Genomic DNA, 9,982 nt, shown 5'->3' with positions numbered 1-9,982 from the left:
GGGGCGCCACAGATCCCACTTCTAACACCAAATGTGAGTGACCGCCGCGGCCAGCCCACGGGTTGGGATGTGGACTTGGAGAAGGTGGTGAAAAAGAATTGCCGGAGCAGTGGTTAACCAGTTTATGGATGTTATTGAAATGCAAATGGCAAATGGATGAGAAAGTGGGTACCCAGTATAAATCAGTATAATTAAGCAACAGCAGAGGTGTATGAAAATATTATGTATGAATGATATATATCGCGGCAGACACCATACATCATCATACGAATACACCAAACTCGCGGTAAACACCCGACACCAATACACCCTCACACCGTGTAGCAAACAAGCACCACAAATCAACAAAACACCCAATAACACTTTCAACAATGTTCATATAATGTGATCACCGGGAAAACGCTGACGTCTCTTCCTCCCGCGTTCGCGGTAATGCAGGCAAACAGTCCACAAAGTTCATAGCAGTGAGAAGGGAAATGTTCAGCTTCTCACAGACGGTCTTAGGAGGTTCCCAGTCTTGCACTGCCGCTAGTTTCTCTGGGTCAGGGGAGATTCCTTTGGAACTGACGCAGTGGCCCAGGAACTTCACCTCCTTCTGGAATAGTTGGCACTTCTCCGGCCGCAGTTTCAAGCCGTAGGTTTCAAGGTATACCAGGGTGGAGTCGACCAACTGCCCGGCCAGGCACCGCTGCATCAGCCATTGGAACATTGCCGAGGCGTTGCAGAGACCGAAGGGCATCGGGTCCCACTTGAACAAGCCCAAAGGGGCGGTGAAGGAAGTCTTCTCTCGATCGCTCTCCTCCACCTGGACCTGCCAATATCCACTGGCCAGGTCCAAGGTGGAGTACCAGGCAGCCTGTGTCAAGCTGGTGAGGAAGTCTTCTTTCCGCAGTAGGGGGAAAGCACCCTTCTTGGTCACACTGTTCAGCTTCCGATAGTCGACACAGAACTTCCAGGCCCCAGTCTTCTTCTGTACTAGTACTATCAGCGCTGCCCAGGGACTGCTGCTCTCGCGGTTGGTGCCTCCGTCCAACATCCCTCGCAGCAAGTGCGGACTTCTTGATAAAGGGTAGGTGGTACTGGACGATATCGCTCACGGCTTGGTGCCGCATCGCCCATGGGAATCTGGTGTCTGACTATTTTGGTACATTCATAATCCTCATCATGGGTGGAGAACACATGCCGCCATTTATCCGCTGTTCCTCATCCAGACCATCCCCCTGCAGCGACCAGTGAGATGGTCAGTCATTGCCTCAACGGATGTGTCTGCCCTCTGGCCTGCCTGCATGATGCCAACCTTGACCGTCCCAGGGCTGTCCTGGTTAAAACGGACATCACCACCTTCTCTTACTTGCTGGGGCCCTACCGGTGTAACTCGAGCCAGGCATTGATGGTGATAGAGGTTGACTGGGTATGGCTTGGCGTTCCGCACCCTCACAGGAACACAACCCCGGTGAACGGTAGCAAGGCCTCGTGCCACCTCGATCGTCTGGCATTCCTGGTGTGGCTCCACGGTGACCCAGTTATCTGGTCCATAAGCCCAGGCTGGCAACCTGGCCCAGACTATGGCTTCACTCTGGGCTGGGATGGAAAGGGCATATCAGCAGGCTACCTGGCCGGTGTCTTCCTGGTCCCACTGAGTCCTGGCAGCGTTGATCTTACGGCAGTCTGCTAAGATGTGTCTCCATTGTTGACCCTCTGTGGGCTGGAGTGTCTGGGCAGGTTGTTTTTTTCTGCTCCTCCCCAGCAAGCAGAGATGACATTCATGCCCAACAGGCCTCGATGGGTACCAGGGCAGTGGTCTCGGATGATGACCCCTTTTCCGGCACGGAGCCATAGCCAATGTAGGGAATGTCGAGTCCGTTTGATCCCCGCAAGGTCAGCCATGGTGCTTCTGCCCCCTGGAGTTGTGTGACATCAAAAAGTTCTTTGCACAAGCCTTCTGAAAATAGGGTAACCTGAAAACCAGTGTCGACCAAGCATCTGATCTTCTTACCCTTGACATGTACATCTATAGTGGGCCACTGTCCAATAAGGATGTTTCTAAGGAAAGGCTGGGGGTTTAATTGAAGGGGTCCCGGCCACTTGACCCACAGTGACCGGTAAAGCTAAAAAAACTTGCGAATCACGACGAGGACCAGGACCACACTGGCGGCTAATGTGGCCTGACTCCACAATTGTTGCAGACTGGTCTCCCCTGGTCATCCCACTGGAACCTGGGGCCGGCAGCCAGCCCTGGACACCTTTTGGAGTTCCCGGCTACTATCAGAGAAGGGTCACAGGGACGGGGTGGACCAGGCTGGTGGCTAGGCTGACCCGGTGTAGCTCTTCTAGGAAGGTCTAGACGGTTGAACAGCTCGCACATCTGTAACGAGAAGAACGCAGAGATTGTCTGGGTCCTTGCTTGCAATTGAAGAGCTGGGCCCTCAGTGCGGCCACCGGAAGTCAAACACAGCTTTTGGGTTGTTTCTGTTGTCTTCTGGTGCTGCCTGGACTTCCCGCTTTGCTTCACCCTCAAGTGACCGCAGAACAAACTGTTACCTCTGCTGTTCACTCAGCCCCTGCAAGCCAGCCAGGTATTCAGTCTGCGACTTCCATTTGTGCAGGCTTAGTTCGGCTCCCATGAAGATGGGCATCACTTGGGGGCGTACTGCGGGTTTCTCGTCATCTGACATTTTGAAGAGTTACGGTTGCTCAAACTCAGTTACAGGTGGGGGCGCTGGTGCCGCCGCTTAATTAATCTAAACTACCACTACTCTGAGGAGCGAACCGTATTCCCCCCCCAAAGAGATGTCAGGACTCAGGAGCTTTAAAAGGTATATTGTTTTATTAAATTATTAAAAAGAGGAGTCTTTAATGCCGGGTCGCCTCGAGGGGCTTTGGCAGGGGGAGAGGGAGAATTAGACTAGGGGGGATGGTGACGAGATGGAAGAGGAATGGGGCAGTGCGGAGTTAGTCCGTGGCACAGCAGTTATTCCGAGTGCCTCCTACATGGGGTCTGTGGCAGAGGCGGCTAATCGATGGTAGGCGGCAGATGCTTGCTTCTTCCAGCAGGGGGACTGGGGCAGCAGGCAGCTAGTCGGAGGTGGGCGGCAGTTGCTTGTTTCCTCCGGCAGGGGGACTGGGGGAGCAGGCAGCTAGTCGGAGGTGGGCGGCAGTTGCTTGTCTCCTCCAGCAGGGGGACTGGGCAGCAGGCAGCTAGTCAGAGATGGGCGGCAGTTGCTTGTTTCCTCCAGCAGGGGGTCTGGGCAGCAGGCAGCTAGTCGGAGGTGGGCGGCGGTTGCCTGTTTGCGCTTGCAGATAGCACAGGTTACTAATTTAGCCTACCCAGGCTACGTGCAGCCAGCTACCCAGAACTGTAGTATGTAGGTCGACAACACTACAAACGGTGAAGGCACTTCGTGTAGCACTCCAAACAAATAAGGCACTCAATGTGGGCACTTCAAACAATGGCACTTCAACTAATGGCACTCAAAACAATGACACTTCAGACAGTGGACTCATGTGACCAAAGAGAAGAACAGGAAGCTGTACAGGCCTGTCCGTATGTAATAAAGAAAGATGTGCCAGTGAATGGACTACATGGATCCAGTAAATTCACGATACCCAAGAACGTATCATGGTTGGCCTCAGAGAGATGCATATATGTTATAAATGGCCACACTTTGCTCACTGGATGATACCTCCTCTAGTTCCAACTAACTTGCCCAGCCAATTCCAATTAACTAAGGTTATATGAATTTCACATAATCCCAGAACATTTATGAATGTAATAGATTAAACCCTCATGTCTTATTGATGGGGTGCACAAAGGTTGCATGGCGCTGCCTCCTGAAGGCAAACATACAAGAACACACTTGGCCTGCAGAGACACAAAACGTTCTTAGTGTAGTGAGATGAATTCACCTATGCTCACGTCACTGCACTCGTTCAGCACACCTGAGTAATTAGTGGCCATTGCTTGGGTGTGGCTATAAAAGCCTGGAAGTGTGCAATATCTGGAGATTGTGAATCGCTACCTCCTGTGCAGAGTGGCTTCCTGTTTCTCCCGCGGTAGGTTGTCTTCACCTCTAAGCCAGTTGCGTGCAGACCTGGTCATTGCATTTTTATAATTATACTTATATCCGTGTCATGTTTGTTTAGTGAGGACGCACGTTCCCGCGGCAGCCAGTGTCTCTGAGTAACGTGGGTATTTTATTTAAATCTCCCTATTGGCATCATTTTACCTCCGTTAGGTTCCTTATCGCAGTTCACTGCGATATAACACAATGGTACATGACGTCAAGTCATGGCTACAAATCGAAGCATTTATCTATTCACGCCTGAAAGGCCGCGAGATCTGTCAGCGCGCGCTCCTGGCCCCGCCTGCCAGGAGTACTATAATACCATTACGCGCGCCCAGATCTGCCTCTTTTGAAACTTCGCAGGACGGAGTGAACATCTCTGAGTATATCTCAAACGCTTACCACAGTCAAAAGAGTTTTGTGTGCTTTCGCTCTCTACGGGTTGGTGAGTTATCGGGTTCCTTAACCCTCACTAGCTCAGGGCGCTACGAAATTCATTGGCTTAATTTCATTTTGAAAGTAGTTGCTGCTATCCTTGCTGCCTGGCTGGCTAAGTCTCTGACTAGCCTGCTAGCTTGCTAACAACGTGTTCGTTGCAGATAGTGTGCTTGTGTTTTAACATTCTTCTCTACTTTCAGATTGATAAAAGATGGCCAGACACTACCCCGACTGCGGTCACGTCCGTCCCAAGGGCGACCGCAGGGACCACGCGGAGGGCGCCTTCTCAGGCGAAGCCCCTGTCTGTCCCATCTGTGCTAGCCTCCCGTTAGCTAAGGCTACCAGGCGCCTTGCGTTCTGGAAGCGCAAGGACGCCGAGGAGACTGCACTAGTTCCATCCGGGGCTGATGCCCCCGCAGGAATGAGTGCGTCTTCAGCCTTGGACTTGGTGAGCGTGAGCAGTCGCCTTGCGGCGGCAGCTCCGCTCCCGGGTCTCTCCCCGTCTCCGCCGCCTGTCAGCCCTGGGGCTGCGGGCAGCGAGGCGGAGGAGCTTCAACCAAGCGGTGTCCAGGCAATCCCCCACGATGCGCTCGAGCTGGACATCAGCCTGGATGATGATAGTCTGCTAGACTTCTCCGATGGGCACAGCTCAATCGCGGAAGCAATGCAGACGAGCCATGACGTCAGGTTGCGGGTGGAGACACCTCCTACCTCGTCTCGGCTCCTGGGCCAGCAGCTCCACGAGGTTGCGCTGAGAGCAGCCAGCTGCCTCGGGCTCCCTCTCCCTCCCCCTCCCAGTGTGCGGTCCTCGCTGCTGGACGGGGAGTTCTATGCTGGCCCCGCCATGTCAGTTCCCTCCAGCATCCCCTTCTTTGAGGAGGTGCACGAGGAACTGCAGGCGACATGGGCGATACCCTACTCGGGCCGAGCCCCGGTGCCGGGGTTCGCGCCCTACATGCAGCTCCACATGGCTAAGGAGAGGGGCTACCTCTCCTTTCCTCAGGTGGAGGATGCAGTAGCGGGCTACCTCTCGCCCGCATCCCCCACGATGCATCTCGGCCAGAAGCCTCTCCTGCCCACGCGGGTGAGCAGACACCAGGCTCAGCTGGCAGAGAAGTCCTACTTGGCTGCAGGGCAGGCTGCCTGCACGACCAATACGGCTGCATTGCTACAGCGCAACCAGGCAAAGCTCCTGACTGAGCTTGCCTTGTCGCTGGGGGAAGATCACCCGTCTGTGGCAGGGATCTGTCGCTCAGACTAACTCGGTGCACGGCACAGGCACTGGGGAGGGTGATGGGTGCCGCTGTGGCTACCCAGAGGTCTCTGTGGCTATCACTGGCTAAGCTGTCAGACAGAGAAAAAGCACCACTCCTCGACGCCCCGGTCTCTGTCCAGGGCGCCTTCGGGGAAGCAGTGGTCACAATGGCTGCCAAGTTCGAAGAACAGCAGAAGAGCAGAGAGGTATTCCAGGCTTGGATGCCTCGCTCTAGTGGCACGGGTGAGACGTCCTCCTCAGGACACACCACACCCGCACCGGGCCGGAAGAGAAGCGGGTTCCGCTCGCCAGCGCCTCCAGCAAAGGTATCCACCGGGCGAGGCTGGCAGAGACATCCCTTCCGCCCTCCAGCGCAGCCTGCAGCACAACAACCAGCTGCGTGCCCTGCCCAGGGCGCAGCCCAGGCTCCGCGGCAGCACTCCGCTCGCCGCGGGCGAGGCAGAGGGAGACCTTAGGCTCCCTGACCGTGACAGTCAGCCACTCGTCACACAGGGGGGGAGCGGTGGAGCCCACACCGCCTCCAAAGAAATCAGCCCGTCGCTCACATGTGGAAATCATGTCCAGCACGGTAAGCAGGTTTTCACAAGCACCACAATCATATGTCCTAACTCCTGTCCCAGATGGCGCAGTGCCCAGGCATGCTTGTGCAACTCCCCCCGCGATGCACACAGTGCAATCGCACCCCCAAATTTTTTTCGAAAACATGAGGGGGCAGCCCCAGATCTCGTCCCCCTCCCTAGGCGGAGTGGGTGTAGATCTAGGCTTAGACTCATTGACCATGAGCGGGTTAGTCCCCGACAAATTCAACTCAGAGCACAACCTACCTGGTTGTGCAGAAAGTTGGCGCGCATGCGCAGTGTCACCATGGGGGCTAAAGACGGTCTCAAAGGGTTACGTACTGCAATTTCGCCCGTTCCCCTCCGCCTTTCAGCAGAGTAATACAGTCTGTGATACAGCGAGAACAGTCTCACTTCCTACGGGAAGGAATTATCTCCCTGCTCAGAAAAAAGGCCATAAGCAGAGTTCCTCTCAAGGAAAGGAATGCAGGCTTCTACAGCCGTTACTTCCTCGTACCCAAAAGAGACGGGAATTATCGGCCTATATTAGATCTACGTGTGTTAAACAAAGCACTCATGCCGCTACGGTTCAGAATGTTGACCCCACGCAGGCTTGTGCAGTTTATAAGGCCAAACGATTGGTTTATCACGATAGACTTAAAAGACGCTTATTTCCACATTCCGATCCACCACAGACATCGGAAATATCTGAGGTTTGCGTTCGGAGGAATAGCGTACCAATTCAACGCACTCCCATTCGGCCTGTCCCTAGCGCCGAGGGTATTCACAAAGTGCGTAGAGGCAGCTATCGCCCCATTACGTCTACGCGGCTTATGCGTTCACAATTATTTGGACGACTGGTTGATTGCTTCCCATTCAAAAGCTGCAGCAGTGCAGGATGGCCATCTAGTGGTGGCACACCTGTATCGACTGGGTTTTGTTGTAAACAGAGAAAAAAGCGTTCTCTGCCCCAGGCAAGTTACGCATTTTCTGGGTATGATCTTAGACTCCACCTCCATGGAGGTCAGGCTGTCTCAAGAACGGATAAGTGCCATCAAAACATGCGTGCGCCAGTTCCGACGGGGACAGTCAGTCTCGTCGCTGCGCTGCCAACGCCTGTTAGGAATGATGGCGTCGGCCGCTATAGCGCTCCCGTTAGGGATGTTGCGTATGCGGCCATTCCAAATATGGTACCTGTCTATGAAGCTCAACGCAGTCACAGACAGGCATCGCAGAGTAGTGGTGTCCTCCAGATGCAGGAAAGCCCTGGCGATCTGGAGAACCCCCTGGTTTCTCGCCGCGTCGGGCACTATGGGCATAGTGTCGCGTCGCGTGGTGGTGACCACAGACGCTTCCACCAAAGGCTGGGGAGCGGTCTGCGAAGGGAGAGGCGTGAACGGTCTCTGGTCAGTGACAGAGGCCGCGTCTCACATAAATGTGTTAGAGCTGCAAACAGTAGTCCTAGCTCTACAACACTTTCTGCCCAGGCTGAGTGGTCAGCATGTACTAGTGAGAACGGACAACACTGCGACCTTGGCGTATATAAATCGCCAGGGCGGAGTGCGCTCCCCGTCACTACACCATTGGGCGACTCGCCTGCTCCTGTGGGCAGCGAGGCACGTCCTGTCCCTCAGGACAGTTCATATACCAGGCCACCTCAACTAAGGTGCGGACCTGTTATCGAGGGGCGATCCTCGAGCAGCAGACTGGTGCCTTCACCCACAAGTGATAGGTCAGATCTGGGTGCGTTTTTTCAAGGCGCAGGTGGACCTGTTCGCGAACAGGCAGAACACCTGCTGCCCGCTTTGGTTCTCGCTAGGGGGCGACGATCCCCCACTAGGCATAGACGCGCTGGGCCACCACTGGCCAGCCCTACCCCTATATGCTTTTTCCCCGATCCCGCTCCTCCAGCAGGTGCTGTGCAGGATTGCAGGCGAGGGCAGGGAATTGATATTGATAGCCCCCCACTGGCCCAACCAGCCGTGGGTGGCAGATCTGGTCAATATGTCAGTGCAGCAGCCTTGGGAGCTGCCTCTACGGAGAGACCTCCTAACACAGGCGCACAGGACGGTGTGGCACCCCCATCCGGAGTGGTGGCGTCTCAGAGCCTGGCACCTGAAAGGTGCAGGCTCATAGCGTCAGGCTTGTCGGACGCGGTGGTGGCTACAATACAGAGTGCCCGAGCTGTATCAACACGGGTTCTGTATACGCTGAAGTGGCGCAGTTTTGAGCAGTGGTGTGCTGCGCGTCAGCACGACCCCGTTAACTGCGCGCTGGGCGTTATTCTCAAATTCCTACAGCAGTTGTTTGATGAGGGGAAGGCGGCTTCTACTCTCAAAGTGTACATGGCTGCCATTTCAGCCTGCCACGCAGGCATTAATGGCAGTTCTCCTGGCAGTCACCCGCTAGCGTCACGCTTTATGGCGGGGGTGAGACGGCTCAGGGTGCCAGAGAGACACCTCATACCCTCTTGGGATCTGCTAGTGGTGTTACGTGCTCTCACAGGGCCTCCGTTCGAGCCCCTGGAGACAGTGGACATAAAGTTTGTCTCTTTAAAGACCGCGCTGCTGCTGGTGTTAACGTCAGCAAAACGCGTTGGTGACATGCAAGCCCTGTCAGTCAGTCCATCGTGCCTTCAGTTCTCGATCGCTGGGGACAGAGTGGTTATGCGACCTAATGCTGCTTACACACCTAAAGTGGTGGTAACCCCATTCCGCAATCAGGTGATTGAATTAGCAGTTTTTCTCGCCTCCTCCTTTTGCGTCAGCAGAGGAGGAACGTTTGAATAAACTCTGTCCAGTGCGCGCTCTCCGCTGTTACGCAGAGCGCACTAGAGCTTTCAGACAGTCAGATCAGCTATTCGTGTGCTTCGGTGCACGCGCAAAAGGCAGACCTCTATCAAAACCGAGCCTCTCCCGTTGGATAGTAGAGGCTATCGTGTTGTCTTATAAGAGCTTGTCTTTAGATCCCCCGGAGAAGTTGCATGCGCACTCTACGCGGGGGGTCTCGTCTTCCTGGGCCTTACTAAAGGGCGTCTCAGTGGAAGATATTTGCAAAGCTGCAAGCTGGAGTTCTCGCCACACTTCATTAGATTCTATATGTTAGATGTGGCTGAACCTAGTTTCTTCATAGCGTTCTGCGGGCAAGCGATCTCTGAATCCCTTGGCCTGAGAACGATATATATGATAAGTGTGTTCATTAGTGTCTACATGTTATGTTGCACATGAAACATCCCAGGGTTTTCGGACGGGCGCAGGATCACGGATCCCTGTCGCCTATGATAAAGGTGGCCCTGTTAAATTCATGGTGTTCTGCAGGCAAGCGATCTCTGAATCCCCTGACCTGAGAACGATGTATATGATAAGTGTGTTCATCGGTGTCTACATGTTTGTTGCACATGAAACACTCCAGGGTGGTTTCCTACAGGCGCAGGATCGCGATCCTTGCCGCCTATGACAAAGGTTGCCCTGTTAATATGTTCACCGCCAGCAGCCGTATGAACCTCTATGAGGGCAAAGGCTTCAGTAGAGCTGGTGTGTGTAATTGGCTGCCACTGTATTATCACGCGGGAATGTATAGGGTCCCATTGTGTTATATCGCAGTGAACTGCGATAAGGAACGTCTCGGTTACTTACGTAACCTCGGTT

The sequence above is a fragment of the Clupea harengus genome, chromosome 8 (assembly GCF_900700415.2).
Source record: "Clupea harengus chromosome 8, Ch_v2.0.2, whole genome shotgun sequence".
NCBI lineage: Eukaryota > Metazoa > Chordata > Actinopteri > Clupeiformes > Clupeidae > Clupea > Clupea harengus.
Note: the sequence above shows the minus strand (reverse complement) of the source record.